This window comes from Octopus sinensis, linkage group LG14 (genome assembly GCF_006345805.1).
Source record: "Octopus sinensis linkage group LG14, ASM634580v1, whole genome shotgun sequence".
Classification (NCBI taxonomy): domain Eukaryota; kingdom Metazoa; phylum Mollusca; class Cephalopoda; order Octopoda; family Octopodidae; genus Octopus; species Octopus sinensis.
The window spans coordinates 53999092-54019091 of NC_043010.1; the positions used below are offsets into that span (position 1 = coordinate 53999092).

Here is a 20000-nt window from a genome sequence, read left to right on the forward strand (position 1 = left end):
CCTTTAAGTGCCACCCTTATTGGGAGTCATAATTTATTCAATTTTTTATTGTTATTAGATCGTCTACACGCGAAAACTCATTGTATCGATCTGTTTTGTCTTGTATGTTGTATGCCAATTAATGTTATTGTATATGAGCCCTTGTGGCTAATAAAAGAATAAATTATTATTATTATTATTATTATTATTATATTATTATTATTATTATTATTATTATTATTGAGACGGCGAGCTGGTAGTATAATTAGCATGCCTTGTAAAACGCTTAGCATCAATTCGGCCGTCGCTGCGCTCTCGTTTCAAATTCCGCAGGGGGCGACTTTGCATTTCATCCTTTCGGGATCGATAAATTAAGTACCTGTTGCGTACTGGAGTTGATCAATCGACTAGGCCCTCACCCCCAAATGTCAAGCCTTTTGTCTATAGTAGAAAGGATTATTATTATTATTATTATTATTATTATTATTATTATTATTATCCTTCAGTAGTTTTATTTTTATATCGTGCTTTCATTTCACTACCGAGCGCAGCTCTGTGTGCCTTGGGTATGTGCTGTGGTTTGCTGTGATGCTCTTATGGTTACTGCATTGAAAGTGTTTTGCGTAGAATGTCTGCAGTGCCTAGTAGTGCAATTTTCTGTATGTTATATGTGTTTGTAAGTCCTGGTGTTTTTGTTATGTATTTGCCAGAATATTGTTTTATCATACCTAATGCACCTACTATGATAGGAATTGTTTCTGTTTTTAGATTCCACATTCTAGTTACATTTATTTCCATGTTTTTGTATTTTGAAAGTTTCTCCATTTCTTTTAGAGGCACGTTGTCATCTGCTGGTATTGATACATCATTTAGAAAGCATTTTTTATTATCATTATCATTATTATTATTATTATTATTATTATTATTATTATTATTATTATCATTATCATTATTATTATTATCATTATCATTATTATTATTATTATTATTATTATTATTATTATTATTATTATTATTATTATTGTTGTTATTGTTAATATTATTATTATTATTATTATTATTATTATAATCATTATTATTATTGTTGTTGTTGTTGTTGTAATTATTATTATTATTGTTGTTGTTGTTGTTGTTGTCGTTGTTGTTATCATTCTCGTCATTATCTTTATTATTGTTGTTGCTGTTTCTTCTTCCGTAACCACCTTCTAAACAATAATACACCAATGTCAAAGCAGGTGAAGCCATTCAGATCTGATATAACTCTATTTGGCTTTCGTTGCTAGATAATATTTGATGTATTCCAATGGGCTACTTGAAATACAATATTTCTAAGAGATGGCCAGGTTTCAATTATTGTCTTTCTACGAGAGATTCCTTGATGTCCATTCTTCAATCTACCAAATTTCTAGCGTTTCTTTTCATCGCTCGAACTATATTTAATTAACGTGGTTGCATTGTAATGTGTCTAGACTTCATAAAGGACAGGAAAAATACAGGAATAAGAAAGACATGAAATACGAATTGTTGGCTGTCTTAGTGATAAGCGACATCACCAACACCGCCATTATTTTGAATATCTGCCAGATAGAGAGACAGCAAGAAACATTGAGAGAGATTGAGGGAGGTGGGAGGAGATACACACATATAGAGTGAGAAAGAGGATGTGTGTGAGATAGACATGAATACCGAATGACAATGACCTTTTGAGAGAGTACATTACTTGCAAAAGTAATTGCGATGCAGTCATAATATCTGTTTCTTTATTACCCACAAGGGGCTAAACATAGAGGGGAAAACAAGGACAGACAAACGGAATAAGTACGTAGCTGGTACTTCATTTATCGATCCGGAAAGGATGAAAGGCAAAGTCAACCTCGGCATAATTTGAACTCAGAACGTAGCGAGAGGCGAAATGCCGCTAAGCATTTCGCCCGGCGATTTTGCCAGCTCGCCGCGTTATATGTAGCACATAGGTAGATCGCATGTGCTGAAGCGCAAATAAGTTCGGAATTTTTGGAAAACTCGATAATACCCATATGTCATAGAATTTTGTGAGCTCAATCGGGCGTTTAAATCGAAATTCCCATAACGATATTATTTTTCCTGCAGCATTTGCATTTTTTATCTGATTTTGGTGAAAATCGGTGTGTGAGTGAGGCTCTTGGCAGTGAGTAGAGAGCAGTGTATGGGGTTGACGAAAAATCGATAATTTAGCCTGAGCATTGGTTTTATAAAATCGGTAGTCTTTTTGCATGAAAATACCCATAGAGATTTTATTTTTGGCCGTGAATTTATATTTGTTATCTGATTTTAATGACACTTGAGATGCATGTAAATTGGCACGGGGAACGTAGAAAATTTCAATACAAGTCAGAGGTGGGCTTAACTTCAAGACGGAAAATACGAGCAACGCCGGGTCCATCAGCTAGTCTTCATATGTATATATTTGTATGTCGAATGTAACAAATTTAGAGATATATCATACTGGTTTCATATCTAGCGTGAACTAGACATATCATCAGTTTCTGGAAATAATAACAGTATATATATATATATGTGTGTGTGTCTGTGTCTGTGTGTCTGTGTGTGTGTTTATGTGTGTGTGTGCGTGTGTGTGTGTGCGTGTGTGTGTGTGCGTGTATGCATGTATATGTGTATTTCCACTCTCAGACATATGCACATGCGCAGGCGGGTTAAGCGTAATATGGCGTATAATTATGAATCTATACGTTTTGTCAACATATGTAATATTATGAAATATTCCATGAATGCAATAATAATGATTAAAGTTCTATCAAATTCCTTGGTGCTTACACAAAATGATAAAATCAATATTAATTTTCACCGAAAAGTACTTATCAACTTAAAACTAAATGAAATAAATTTCTCATTTCTCTATTTGCAGCAAATATTGAATTAGTTTTTAATTTTTTTTAATCATCGTAATGAAAAACGCATCTCTGCAAAATTTCGTAATAGGAAAGTATACTTTTCAGGAAGTTTTAAGAAGCCTCTTGTATAAACGTCTTCTCTGCTCTATTCTTTTCTCTTCAAGTAAATCGTGGCTGAAGAAATCGATTTCCCAGCCAACATTTATATAAGATAATATTGAATTTAAACTATAGATCAAGATCGGCAATGCTGCGGGAGAGGATACATCAATTACCTCTATCCCAGAGTTCAGCTGGTATTTATTTTATCGATCCCGAACCTATGTGATGTAAAGACTCAGAAGGTAAAGTCGGAAAAAGTGTGCTAGTCAACTAAGCCGGCTCGCTGCCTTATACGTTAGTTAGTTTTGAATAAAATCATAATCCCAATACACCCTCCCCTCATCTATCTCCCCTCTCTCTCTCTCTCTCTCTCTCTCTCACACACATTCACATATACACGCATGAACAGATCGACAAATTTTTAAAGTAGGTAAGGCTCTCTATGCAATTTAGTTTCGATGAAATTGGGGGTGACTAAATTATGAGCCAATTAATTTTTCTCGATGCACCTTTCTTTCAACGTTTTCCATATACCCAAATATGCTTCAGGCGTTATCACTCTGAAATTATATATATAACATGCGCATTGCTCTAAAACAGCATGTATGCTTATTTTACAGTTTAAATGTGGAGGTGATAACTTATTCATAATTTCAGATCTTTGTTGACTGCTCTTCAGGATAAACATATCCCCACATCTTCTCACAATTCGTAGAAATAGAACGTCTAGCTCCTATGTGAAGTAGCCCCAAATTAAGTTTGCACCATGTCAGACGGCCTAATTTGGTATATCTGTTGCAGGAGGGACGCTAGTACTTTAACTTCGAGAAAGAAACCAAGTAATTATCTACGAGAAATTGTAGAGGATACCCTTGTTTTCCTCCTTATCAACAGAAAAGAAAAAATGTGATTACAATCGAGAATTATGAACCCCCAGAATTTCCCTCAAACTTTTGGATGCACCCAAAGTTTGATTCAAGCGCTATCACACTGAAATTATTGCATGTAGTTAAGTATATGTATGTATGTATGTATGTATGTATGTATGTATGTATGTATGTATGTATGTATGTATGTATGTATATACATATATATATATGTATATATGTATATACACATATATATATATAGATTAGATGCCAATCGCGCCAATCTGGAGGGTCTTAGAGCTCCCTTGAATCGAAAAAAATCACTCTTCTCACCATAGCAACCGCACCTTTTCAGTTGACGAGTTTTAACCTACTCAACACTCTGCCCCATCACGCCTTCTATTTTCAGCTCGATCCGACCACTTGTCAGGCTTCCAATCTCTGACGTAGCAAAATGTGCACATAATTTTGACCCAAAACCTCTTTTATATATATAGATTAAGCACAACAGCCTGAAGTGCATGCCGCTGGGCATTAAAAGTCAATCGCACAAACCTTGAATCGATAAAAAATTACACTTTTTGCCATCGCAACCACATCTTTATAGCTTGCGAATTTTAACCATCGCGGGTCTCATCCTCACCACGTATTTAGTATCCCTGCCAATTTTCAGCTCAATCCTCGCCCCGGTTTGACAACCAGTAACCGTCAAAATAAAATGTGCATACAATTTTCGTCCAAGGACTGTTTTAGAGATATAGGTAACATTAATGTTGGCTTTAAAATGAAAAATAATGGTGTTAGCACTTACATATTGAAAGAGTTACAATAGATTTCTTTGCATAGAAGCTTGATATCTTTTCTAACGATTTAAAGAATTGATTGAGCAACCAAAGTAGCTGCTAAATATCTCTTTATGTTAATAAATGCGAGCTAATATAATCTGTTTAACTCTTTCAATAGGTAAAACCACAATGGTATTATTTGTATGGAAATAGCGTCATCTTTGTTTTGATTTAGAAAGGAGAATAAATGAAACTAATTTTCTTTCTAATAATATTTTGTTCTTGTAATTCTTCATCAGTCATTGAAAATCAGAAATTACTACTGCTGCTGCTGCTACTACTACTACTACTAGTACTGCCACCATCACCACCACCACCACCACCACCACCACCACCACCCACTACTACTACTACTACTACTACTACTACTACTACTACCACTACTATTTTGCTTCTGACAGACAGATGAAAATACTATTAATTACACACACACACATACACACACACACACAGATGCATGTATCATTAAAAAGTTAGGAATCGTAATTGGTATTTTATGCTGTATAACACATACAGGTGTTTCGAGAAGTCGATCATAGCTCTTAACCTAATTACTTTATTTTCTTTATTTCGTAATGTTAGACCTATAATCCAAATCAGATAACCCCTCTTATACACCCAATACAATCCCCCACTAAGTCTATAAATAGTGGAACTTTCTTTATATATTAATAAAGGTCTAGTTTAAAATAGTTTAATTAGTTCTCTAACATTTTCCGCTTATAATAATGCAAGATGTTATATAATGACCCATTTCAAAAACATGTTATACTGAAAAGATGAAATATATCTCGTATTCCAAATTTAAATGATTCCTCAGGGAATGTAGAAGGAAATAGTAAACGATTAGCATCTGTAATTGTAGTTGTGGGACCCTGGAAGACTTCAGAAATGCGAGCAAGACCGATAGGACAATATAACCCTTTAGGAATACCCAGAACTCCGTAGACTTGATTAATGTATACATATGTCGCAGGAATTACAGGGGTTGCGAACGAAGTGTGAGAGATTGTGGTAACTCTAGGATGAAACATAACGGCCCAGAATCTCGCATCCAACCATGCTAGAATGAAGTCGATGAGAAGAAGCAACACCTCCGGAAAGAATATGCATCGAAGCAGTAATAAATGTCATTAAAACTGCCGAATAATAACATTGACGCCTCTATACGGTTAATCAACTCGCTAGAAATAACAGCAACTTCTATATCTAATATGCTCTCCTGCATTAAAATGGAAACAACACATGAAGCAATACATGCATGGGAAAATTTGAAGTGGTGTGTCGGTAACAGAGATCCTGTTTCTCAATATAGACAACTTCAACCAAAAACAACTACAAAATACTAGCAACTATAAGCGAATTCTCAATTCAATATCATCATTAATGGCTTCTGTTTTCATTAATATACAAGGAGTGAAAGTAGCACGAAATAGGGTAAGCTACGAATTATTTATGCTGGAAGTGTTTGTTGGGAAGTGTTTATTCGAAAAATAGAAAAAAAAATTCTAGCAGTTTTGACTAACTCCTAACAAAAGAAGTCAACAGAGGTTAGTGAAAACATAAGCTTCACGTACAGTTATTTATCCTTTATTTTATATATATATATATATATATATATATATATGTGTGTGTGTGTGTGTGTGTGTGTGTGTGTGTGTGTGTGTGTGTGTATGTATATATATATGTTTATATGCACACATATAAATACAAATGTATATATATGTATATGTACGCATATAAATACATATGTAATATACACATATAAATACATATGTAATATACACAACGGCGGTTGCATCAGCATGGCCGCAGCTCTGAGCTGAAACTAAAAAAAATATATATATATTACGTATATATATATGTATATATATGTATGTATATATTTATATATATTATATATATTACTATATATATATATATATATATATTATCTATATATATATATATATATATATATATATACATACACACGTAGATTCATGCATGCATATATATATATTTATATATATATACACGCACACACACACTGCAGAAGTGCGCTTCTTATATATATTCTTCTGTAGAAGACGTCACTGTGGAACGGGAATGATCAATAAAGTACAAGTAATGTTAAATCATGTTTATAACGGTAGCTCTGATTGAATATTTCAGGAAAGTAATTGATTTTAGATCTTTCTCACAAAGACATGTTTAGTTGGGGAAAGTATTATACAAAGAATATTTACAGAAAATCCAAGGTTTGTTTCGACATTGATTTTCGTAACGTTGTCAATACTCTTGTCAAAATCATAAATGCCAAACAAGCTCATTGATCTCTCACGTAAATTGACGTATGTATAGTCAAGTTAAAGATCAATAAAATGATTTATTACATTCAAAGTCCTAAACGAGGAATATTTTTTGTCTTTTCGTTTTTACTGAGTTGTTATATCGATCAAATGGACCTGAATTCATGACTGGTATTTATTTTATTAATTAGGAATGCAAGTTAGAATGTAACTAAATAAAGCGATTAATTGAATCCTTGAAGTTGATATTTATTTCTTTACTACCCACAAAGGGCTACACACAGAGAGGACACGCAAGGACAGACAAACGGATTAAGTCAATTACATCGACCCCAATGCGTAACTGGTACTTATTTTATCGACTCCGAAAGAATGAAAGGCAAAGTCGGCCTCGGCGGAATTTGAACGCTGGACGTAGCGGCAGACGAAATACCTCTGAGCATTTCACCCGGCGTGCTAACGTTTCTGCCAGATCGCCGCCTTTGAATCCTTAAAGTTAATATTTCAACGACCAGTTTCTCTAATTAAATAGTGACAAAGACAACTGTAACAAAAACAACAGAAAATATATCAGCAATAATAATAGTAGTAGTAGTCATACTATTAGTAATAATGGAAATGCAAATTTTGGCACAAAGCTAGGAATTTTGGGGGATGATGGGTGGTGGGGTTATATTGATTACAAGGACCCTAGTGTTGAGTTGATGCTTATTTTATCAAAACCGGAAGGATGGAAATGTTAAGTCGACTTCGGTTGTATTTGAACGCGGAACGTGCAAACGGATGAAATGCCGCTAAGCATTTTGCTCGAAGGCTATAACGATTCTGCCAGTACACAGACTCGATGACAATTCTAACGACGACAGCAAGGTGTGCGTATGTGTGTGTGTGTGTGAGTGTGTGTGTCTGTATGCATGGGGGTTTGAGTCTATGCGGGTGTGAGTTTGCAAGTGTGAGATGGTGTGTGGGTGCACTTGTGTGTGCGTGCGTGCGTATGTACTCTTTACCCTTTTACTTGTTTCAATTATTTGACTGTGGCTATGCTGGAGCACCGCCTTTAGTCGAGCAAATCGACCCCCAGACTTATTCTTTGTAAGTCTAGTTCTTATTCCGTCGGTCTCTACACCAGTATCGGTTGTCAAGCAATGTTTGGGGAAAAACACAGACACACAAACATATACACATATACATATATATATGTACATATTTACGATGTGCTTCTTTCAGTTTCCGTCTACCAAATCCACTCACAAGGCTTTGGTCGGCTCGAGGCCATAATAGAAGACAGTTACCCAAGGAGCCACGCAGTGTGACTGAACACGGAACCATGTGGTTCGTAAGCAAGCTACTTGCCACACAGCCACACATGTATAGTTTTAAACCGTTTGTTTTAACAGATCGGGCTGTAATTATACTGTACTCAATGGGGCTGTTAATGCGTTTTCTATTGAGTGCACAAATCAAACTTAAATAAACATTATATATGTATGTTGCACTGAAATATAGTGGTCCCATGTTATCTTTATAATTTCTACAATATCAAGGTCACTATAAATATTTCATTCTGTTAGTTACAAAGGAAACTATTAATAGTAGAATATATATCTATTGTCTCTGTGCGTACATCTATATACATATATGTGTATATATATATATATATACAATATAATATATAGATATATATTATATTATAATATATATATATATAAATATATATATATATATATATATGTATATATATCACCGTGATCACCGTGACCGACCAGGCTATCAGATGTTGCTACCCATCGCTGGTCACAAGGCGCTGCGCATTGGTTTAGCCTTCAAATGACACCACCCCGCTGGCTAAGCGAGCAAGCCAACAGAAGAAAGAGTGAGAGAAAGTTGTGGCGAAAGAATACAGCAGGGATCGCCACCACCCCCTGCAGGAGACTCGTGGCGCTTTAGGTGTTTTTGCTCAATAAACACTCACAACGCCAGGTCTGGGAATCGAAACCGCAATCCTACGACCGCAAGTCCGCTGTCCTAACCACTGGGCCATTGCGCCTCCACACACCAACCACACACACACACACACACACATACACACACCATTATATATATATATATATGTATGTATATATAATATACCATATATATAAGGTATAATATACATATATATATATATATAATATACATACATATAATATATATATATATATATATATGGATGTATATATATACGATATATAATATATATATATATATATATGTATATATATATATATATTACATATATATATATACATATATATACATATATATATATATATATACATACATATATAATATATATACATATATATATATATATACATATATATATATTATATACATATATATATGCACACATATATATTAATACATATATAAAAATATATATATATACACACACACATATATATATATGTATACACACGCATATAACAATATTGAATATATATGTGTGTATGCACAAAAAAATCAATGGGGGTGTGAAATACATACGCACTCGCATATATCTCTTTACACACATACATCAAACATATGTATTATATACCTAACTACTTAACTGCATACCTACCTATCTAGCTATATATTACCTATTTACATAATACATATATATATACATACATACATGCATATATATACATACACATACATATATATAGATATATATATATAGATATAATATAATATATATATATATATTATATATATATATATATATATAATGCATTACGTTATTTGCTTTTAGCTTGTTGCATACAGGGTTTTCCAACCACGAAACTCTGTACTTATTTCAGTATTCATAATATTTAAAATGTTTTCAATGAGGTATAGATTTTTGATGAACGTCAGCAGTACTTGTAACTGCATAAGAAATCCAACCCTATCGCCTGCTCTCCCGTGTGCTATCTGCGCTGTTAATCTGTTGATCCTCTACTGCAGATACGTGACTTGCCCTCAGTCAGGTACATTTGCCATATACTCAGCCCTGGTCATTGTAAACCTTCCTGATATCGTCTAACCCTTTTCTAACTACACCTCTGTCGGCTCATTGACACATTCCCTGATTTCAAGAGGCATGGCTATATGTCATCGTTGCCCTTGCTCTTAATTTGATAAAGTCTTACGTATTGACATAACAGAGAATGGAAATCACACAAGCTCTGAGACAGCACTTAGTGTAGAAGCACCTCGTTAACTACGAAAAATTTAAAATTAGTTTTTAAATCAGTATATTTTTCATTTTAGGTTGTTGAAACTCATACATGCATAACAAATTCTGTCTGGCTCCTTCTGTATTAAAAACGTTGTTATTGCCTTTCCTGTCTTACAATGCGAGAAACTGTGTGTACAAATAGGTTGGTTTTTGAAATTGTTCTATATTTTTCCATGTATATTTTTAAAGTACAAATACCTGCATTGTTTTTAATGCGATTATTTTGTACAACTGTGATTTGCAAAGTGGGTGTTATGATTTATAAAAGCTATGTCTTTGAAATTTTGATTGATGCCACCTCGCTGGTGGCTTGCAAGTCTCATCGCGACTCAAGAAGAGAAAGACATTTTGAAACGAATGTTTACTAAATGTAAAATACAAAAAAAAAAAAATAGTTCCCAGAACAAACAATATTTTTATACCTCAGGCTATACGAACTTGACACTCAACTGTGCCAAAACCTATTGACAAATTACAAATTACAAAAAAACAACTCACAAAGAGACAATCAAACACTTTTTTCATTAAGTATGCGGTAAATCTAAATCTTCCTCGAAGCTGTGTCTGACACGTCAGTTCAAAGAAAAAGACAATAATTTAAACGATAATGGTGATGATGATGACGGTAATAACAAGGAATCATTCTGCTTTTGGCGACAACGTCCATTATGTTTGGGGACTACAAATGTATGTCGGTATGTACGTATTTATATATATATATATATTATATATATATATATATATATATATATATATATATATATATATATATAATATTAATATATATATATACATATATAATATATACATACACACATACATATATATATGTATATATACATGTATATATATACATATATGTATATATATATATATATATATATATATATATATATATAGATATACATATATATATACATATATATGCATCATATATATTATATATATATGTGTGTATGGGTATACATGTACTTATACACACACACATATATATACATATACATATATATATATATATATATATATATATGAATATATTAATTTGAGAAGATGGACGTTTGAAGTTTCCCATGTTAAATGTAATTCATTGATCTGTTATTTTATTATATAGGAAACAAACATATACATATATACACATTTACACGTACACACAGAAATGTGATGCGCACACACACTCACATACATAAAAATATTACATACATACATGCATACATGCATACGTATTGCAATGATGCGAGTAGATAACACGAAATTATTTCCTGTTAATCTAAATAGGAGTAGTTTCCTATTTCCATGCGTATAATATTCTCAACAGATAAACGCAGAAACTGTGTTATTTGCTTATTCAGTTGTTAGAATAGCATATAAGAGTAATTATTTTATTTATCTGCTTGATCACGCGAAACAGTCGTATATAAAGCAAAATTTAAATTAAAGAAATTAAAACATCAAGGAATGAAAATTAATAACATATATATGTCCCTCCCCTATGAAAAGTTTCTGCCATAACTTAATTTCTGTCTTTCTCTCTCTTTCTTTCTCTCTATTTCTCTCTCTCTCTTTCTCTGTATCTCTCTCTCTCTCAATTTATCTCGGTCTCTTTGTAACCATGTATAACATTTACGGTTTCAATTCAAATGAAAATATACATAGATATGAAACACATCTGGAGGTACACAAAACTACGCACAGAAGCATGCTTAAATATATACACAGAGGTGTGGAGACGCAATGGTCCAGTGGTTAGGGCAGCAGGATCGCGGTCGGAGTATCGCGGTTTCGATTCCCAGGTCGGGCGTTGTGTGTGTACATTGAGCAAAAACACATAAAGCTCCAAGAGGCTCCGACAGAGTGTGGTGGCGACCCCTGTTGTACTCTTTCGACCCAACTTTCTCTCACTCTCTCTTTCTTGTTTCTTGAGTAACATTGCGATAGACTGGCGTCCCGTCCAGCTGGAGGGAACACATACGCCACATAAACTGGGAAGCGGGTCACATGAACCTGGCTAGGCTTGAAAAAGGCGCATAAATAGAACAAATAAATACACAGAGATGCGAGGGGGTTATTGAGAATTTGTTGGTTTTCAGTATTGAGAATTTGTTGGTTTTATATAGAGCTGTGCTCTATGTAAAAAAAATGCAGGACAACCAGTTAATTATGATTTTATTGAAGACTAGCAGTATTGCCCGGCTTTGCAAAATGGTCACATTTAATTCAAAGCGTTAAAAGTGTTATGAAAACAATTGGTATGTTTTCACAAAGTCCAAACGATTAATACGAAAAGCCCTCCAGTCTACATCCCGAAAATTCATTTCTTTGCCAAGTTTCTACAATGTTTACGGCGATTCGTTTATATATCTTGATTTTTTTATTTTTCACGCAATTTACGCATGTTTGCACGCGTGGTGGACACAGTTCACGTCAAACATCTGACTGAGTAAAGTTCACTGTTCAATGCATGGGATAAGGCCTAAACAAACACATTATCGATTTTTGCACTTGCGAGATGAATTTCGGAACAGAAATAGCGCGGTTCAATTTTCATTCGCCTAAACTTTAAGTGACCCATTTTAGGTGGCTCTACGAGTTGTTGGCTAGGCGGAGATGTGCCGGGAAGTTAAACACACAGACACACACACACAGATACACACACAGACACAAAAGTTGAGTTTTATATATAGAGATATTCTCCCACTCACATTTACACAGCGTAGCAGGCCTTCGGGTGTTTTAAACCCTGTAAAAGAACTCGTAAATTAGGGCCTCCAACTCGAAAATAAGGCCCTTCGCCACACACTTAATGCCATACATTTTCCCACAACCCCTCTAACACTTGGAGATAGACATGGAGAAAACAAATTAACTAACATATAAACTCACAGACACACGCCTAGACACATGCAGATTGTTGTAAATGTCACTTGCACTGTACTCTTTTACACTTTGACGAGTTTCAGTCATGTGACTGTGGCCATGCTGGAGCACCGCATTTAGTCGATCAAATCGACCCCAGGACTTATTCTTTGTAAGCCTAGTACTTATACTATCCGCTCCAGTTTTGCCGAACCGCTAAGTCACGTGGACGTAAACACACCAGCATCGATTGTCAAGTGATGTTGGGAGGACAAACACAGACACACAAACATATACACACACATACATATATTTATATATACATATATATATACGACGGACTTCTTTCAGTTTCCGTCTACCAAATCCAATCAAAAGGTTTCCGTCGGCCTGAGGCTATAGTAGAAGACACTTGCCCCAGGTGCCACGCAATAGAACTGAACCTAGAACCATGTGGATTCTAAGCAAGCTACTTACCACACAGCCACACCTGTGCCCATACAGAAAAGTTAGTAGAAGCCTGCCGCTGTATGCACAAACACAGGTATACGTATCTATACACACACAGACGCACACACATGTGTATGTACATAGGTACACAAACACAACTATGTTGTTGAGGTCATGAGAATATCATACATATTCGAGAAAACTTGAAAAAATACTTTTGTATTTGTTTGAAAAATTATATATCGAAGTACAAAAAGCTATGAATCTCGACAAGTAAGTATTGGTTTGAGAAACGCCTTTCTATAAATCTTTTCTACTCTTGGCACAAGACACGAAACTTTGGGGGAGGGGACCACTCAATTAGAACGACTCCAGTACGTTACTGGTACTTAATTTATCGACCCCGAAAGGATGAAAGGCAAAGTCGACCTCGGCAGAATTTGAACTTAGAACCTACAAACAGATGAAATACTTATTTCTTTACTACCCACAAGGGTCAAAGAAGGACAGACAAACGGATTAAGTCGATTATATCGAACCCAGTGCGTTACTGGTACTTATTTAATCGACCCCGAATGGATGAAAAGCAAAGTCGACCTCGGCGGAATGTGAACTCAGAACGTAAAGACAGACGAAATACCAATTTCTATACTACCCACAAGGGGCTAAACTCAGAGAAGACAAACAAGGACAGACAAACGGATTAAGTCGATTATATCGACTCCAGTGCGTAACTGGTACTTATTTCATCAACCCGAAAGGATGAAAAGCAAAGGCGACCTCGGCGGAATTTGAACTCAGAACGTAATGGCAGACGAAATACTGCTAAGCATTTCGCCCGGTGTGCTAACGTTTCAACCAATAAATACATGCACATATATCTGTTTATTTACATGCGTTAGTGTGCGGGGTTGCGTATGTTTTCTGTGTCTGTACGTGTCTCCCTGTGAGCGTAATTTAATTATGCATCTGCACTCATGATGACCGTGATTCTGTTTACACCATCCAAAATATTCAATATCGTTGTTTTTGTTACATCATTTCCATTTACGTCCCAACATTTAATTTTTGGGAGAATAAATGAAGGGAAAATATATAGCAAATTATAATGTGCAACGGAATAGTTATAATCAACTACAAAATTTTAATCAGTTTGCCAACATTTCCGCTGTGGATGTGCTGAACTTAAAAAACTGAATAGACGAATAAAAGATCACGCAAACACACGTACTCGTACAAACTTCCGCCATTACGCACATATACATTACACAAACTTTCGCCATTACACACATATGTACATACCTATGCATGCATAGGAATATATATCTATATATGTGTACATGTGTGAATGTCTGTGTTTTATTCCATTTATATATATTTTTGAGATTTAGTAATTTTCATAAGATTTATTTAAACAATATTCGTAGCAATTTCGCAATTCTTTAGCAATAAAATTCATAAAGTCACATAAATATTTATAAACCAACTAGACACAATTTTATTATGAAGTCATGTTGCCGTATGTTTCTCCCTCTTTATAAAAAGCAATGCGCCTGAGATTCGAGTTACAGCCGGAATTCTGAATTTTGATCGAAAGTCAAAAGTTTAAAGTTTCCTTTGTGAATATTCTAATTCATTTATAGTTTAACATCAAGATTCTATTTATTACTTCCGTTATTAATCGTATAATTTTCTGTAGAGTTTGTGGATGTTGATCATGAATGATTCTTTGTCGAGTTTCATTATCTTTCTGTATTGTATAACGCATTGTAGTTGCTAATTCGTGTAAGTGCATTCAAAATATCACCCATATTTTATAGCTAATATAAGAGTTAAACTACCAAATTTTATAACATTCACGACTGCCATCGACATTATCATATTTTATGTTATTAATCAACAAATTTTAGACCAAACTATATAAAATTCTGAAGCAAGGTTATTTATTGAGAAGAAAGAAAACACATAACTGTATAACTATTTTTTCTGCTTGATCATGCGTAAAAGGAAACTATAAGCAATGGAATTTATAAAAAGTATTAAAACATCAAGAATGAAATTTAATAACAGGGATAATGTAATATTGAGTCTCGGTAGAAAGTGGGAGTTAATTGTCTTTAAATTCTATATTTCATAGTATGGGATATACATCTATTCCTACATAAGTGTTTTCCATTGTTTTTTTTTCTTTCACGTGTAGATATATCTACGGTATAACTTCATGTATGAGTGCATAAATATACATGAAAGAGATTACGTCTACCTACATATACATAGAAAATCGCTGTAGGCATGTGTGAGTATGTAATTCATATATATATATATATATATAGGCACATACATATGTAATTGTAAACGAATACACACACATACAAACACATATATCGTTTCCATTTTCTTATTACTACAGCCAGAAGCTGAGGTCACGTGGCACCGTCTTTCTTAGTGATTAGGTTTTCTTCCTATATTCTTTGTGATGTTTTAGCGAGTAGGTTTACCTGTCATGTATATATATATATATATATACGCACATATATATATATATATAATATATATATATATATATATATATACGCACATATATATATATATATATATATATATATATATATATATATATATATATATATATATATGTATATGTAGTGAGTGCTGAATGTTCACAAATAATTGCCGTCTCTGTGAGAACATTCATTCTCCATGACATTTCCGACCTCTCAACCATAAGCTTTCATATAGCCTTTCAGTTTCGCTGCATATCAGCATAGTTTGAAGCCTTTGGTTAAGGGAAAATATAATTTATTGCGTCAATTTTTAGAATATGATTTTTGTGTACTGTAATATGTTTTTTTGAAAATCTAAAATCAACTTGCAAACTTTATTCACTCCATTTGAATCATCGGGTTCATAAATTTTCTTATGTTATAGGTAAAACATCGTACACATTGGCTTCAAAAAAGCCTAGAAATTAGATGTAGGAATGTTATATGGTTTACAGCCCATTTTGCCTTGAATGTTTGGATAAAGATGTCAAATTCTTGGTACACTTAGTCGATTAACATTCTAAGTATAAGAAAATATTCAAAGGATGTTTTCTGAATGTTTCCTACAGCTGCATCGATGATATAAAAAGAGACCATTTCTCGTACACCATCCAAGATGGAACTTGCAGACTTGAAACAGCAAGAACGCAAAATACATAACCACTAGACCAGACACGTTGGTTAGCGCAGTCATGTTTGAAACGGATGTCTGCTCCGTCCGACAAATAAGGGAACCAGAAAAACATTGGGATGTGAGAAATTTGATTTAAAGAGAGATACGCCCCACACCAATGTTCTTTATACTTCCCCCACCAACGAATTCCGAAGTACAAAGCTCACCCATAACGTCTGCAACTCAAAGGGTATTAGTAGACACTACATGACATTTTATGAAGCATTGCAGAACGTTTTAGGCCATACATGATCGGAAAACAAAAATGCGTTTTCTGTATTAGTGACTTAACTGATATCAATTTGAAATGAAAGAATCACTGACATTCTGAAATCGTTACATGGTGTTGGTATCAGTTTGATAGCGATGATGACACACCTGCTTAGATTCAAAGCTTAAGGCATTTTATATCTCCTCATATCATCTACCTCATCTAGGATAGTTCGTTAACCACAACTAGTTAAATTTAAAAAAACAATATACAGGTTTAAATGAGCATAACTACCTCAGAGCTTTTCTTAATGGTTATTCGTAATTTTTCTCTCTTATGGAGAATCTATATTATTTGAGGCTGAACTATTGTCGAAACGTACACGTTACGCTATCCACTCCCGAATTTTAGTACAACATTCCCGCATAAAACTCGCAAGGTCTCAAGTATAACACCTGGATTCATTATATGATATTGACCATTGGGGCCATTATATGATATTGACACTTAGGGGGAAAGAGTTTATTTTTAGTGAACCTTTCAGGAAGTGAAAGTACATTTTATATATCGGTGTATATATGTTTGTCACTGTGCATATATGGGCGATTGTGCGTGCATGTGTGTATGTGTGCGAGTGAATGTGAGTGCGTGTATTCTATTCATGTACATATATATGTATATATATTCATATATATATATATATATATATATATATATATATATATATATATATATATATGTATATATTGTATTTAGGACTGGTCATTTTTTGCCAAATAAACACATGGATTATATATTCTTTCTTCACTCGGTTATTACTGTTGTTACTCTTACCCATGTCCCTTGTCCGTAAATCTTTCGTCACGCATCTATTACCTCTTCAGCGACAATATATATATATATATATATATATATATATATATATATAATATATATATATATATATATAATATATATATATATAAACATACATATATGTACGTACCTACCTCTACATGTATATATACACGCATATATGGGTACAGGACACCAAAAGAAAATAAAACGTCGAACACAATGAGAAACGAAAACATAAACAAAAAACCAAGGAACTGGACATTTTTCTTAAACAACAAAGAAATAAAGTACAGGACAAATAACACAAGGACAATTCCCCTTCTTCAGTCGCCATGGTTTCATCTACTCTGCATTTCAAAGGTGAAGGCGATACGCATCTTCGATAGAAACTTCCTTCCCGCGAAAAGCAAATTAAATAAAATTCGAGATCTTTTTGCGGAGGGGTAAAATGGTAACAAAAACAGGACAGTAACGACAGTACAAAATATAAACAGCAAAAGACAGGACAAGGTGAATAACAAGGCAAGAAGGACTGTATAGCAAATATATGTACACACATTTATACACATTTAGATGCCACACAAATGCTGCATTGTTCTGTTATATATATGTAAATATGTGCCGAAAAACCATTTTGACTAAATGTTGAGATATTAATTTTCAGCATTATATACCCTATTAAGGATGATTCACCATACTCAATTTAATCGAATTCTTCGTTTAAAGATAAGCAGCAATCCTTTTTCTTCTAGAAGACAAAGAACGAAGTGTTTTTCCGCGCGAATTCTGCAAGCCTACTGAGCATAAAGTGTGAGTTTGCAATGATGTACTCGTTCGTCGCCAAGACGCGAGTGATGATGCCATAGTATTTGACTACGCGTGGATAAACTTTCTAAATATGTTACACGACAGAGAGTCACACCAATACATTGTAGATCCAGTGTGAGACGCAATGTCTTCTACAGTGCCAAACACATAGGTCTCAGAGAGCATCAATCTATGTCACTAACAAGAATACTGCTGCTACAATGACGAAGATTGAAAGAATCACACTCATTAAGGCCATAGTATCAAACAGCCCGAATGGTGAAACAGAAAGTATGTTATGGTGAAATATAGTAGATAATGCTGGAAAGAAGAGCAGAGGTAGAAACATGTTGAAGTGTGAAACATTATGTACCGGGTCGATGTTGATCTCTCATACTTAGAAGAAACGACTGAATGTCCTTTGGGAAATTGTATGAACCCGAATGGTCTGTATGCTAGAATCACAAGGTAAGGTCAAGCAGTTAATTTGTTAAACATATTAAATGTCGGCGAAGATCTTGTAAATCATGATAGCGGACTGTAAATAATATCTATCTATCTATCTATCTATCTATCTATCTATCTATCTATCTATCTATCTATCTATCTATCTATCTATCTATCTATCTATCTATCTATCTATCTATCTATCTGTACATCTATCTAGCTAGCTAGCTATCTTCCTACCTACCTATTTATCTGTCTGTCTATCTATCTATCTATCTATCTATCTATCTATCTATCTATCTATCTATCTATCTATCTATCTATCTATCTTCTATCTATCTATTTATCAATCTATCTATCTATTTTCTACCCACATATTTATCTATCTATCGTTCTTTCTTTCTTTCTTTCTTTCTTTCTTTCTTTCTTTCTTTCTCTCTTTCCATCTGTCAGTTTGTCTTTATTTCGATTTGTTTCTCTGCCTGTCCGTCTAAATCACTCTATGATTATATTAAAAAAAAAGCAAATCGAAAATAAAAACGAAAGCAAATAGAAAAGTAAAAAGAAAATAATAACTAGATATAAAAAACATAAAAATTATAAATCATTCTGGACAGCCGGAAAAAGAGATTGACGCATTGACGCAAAGAGACATATATGCTGATTCTTTGAACGGTAAAGGCCTACCTATATCGTGATCGATTTGAAACCAAACATACACATAGCAGAACTGATAGTTTTTTGAATTTCAAAACAGCTCAGAAGAGAATTTATCAATAATAACAAAACTAGCAGATGAGTCTATAATTATTCGTTAGTTAAGTTACTTTAACTTCAATTTATCAAAATACTTAGCAAATAAATATTCTTTTAACCTCAGTCAGTTTCATAACATTTTGATGGTTCTATCTATATATCTATGTATCCATCCATCTTTTTGTTTCCTTCTTGCTTTCTT

General features: G+C 33.8%; 2 long non-coding RNA genes across 2 annotated transcripts in view; both read right to left on the reverse strand.

Annotated features, from left to right (window-relative positions):
• The window catches only part of LOC118766141, a 29630-nt gene that overhangs the window by 4638 nt on the left and 4992 nt on the right, over window positions 1-20000 (reverse strand). Inside the window, exon 3 of the long non-coding RNA XR_005002052.1 lies at window positions 8741-8744. This is a non-coding gene — a long non-coding RNA (uncharacterized LOC118766141). The remainder of the gene's footprint in view (window positions 1-8740; window positions 8745-20000) is intronic.
• Window positions 10409-13294, reverse strand: LOC118766012. The gene is made up of 3 exons (XR_005001938.1): window positions 13149-13294; window positions 12121-12123; window positions 10409-10419 (listed from the first exon to the last, which is right to left on the reverse strand). It is a non-coding gene; the product is annotated as an uncharacterized LOC118766012 (long non-coding RNA).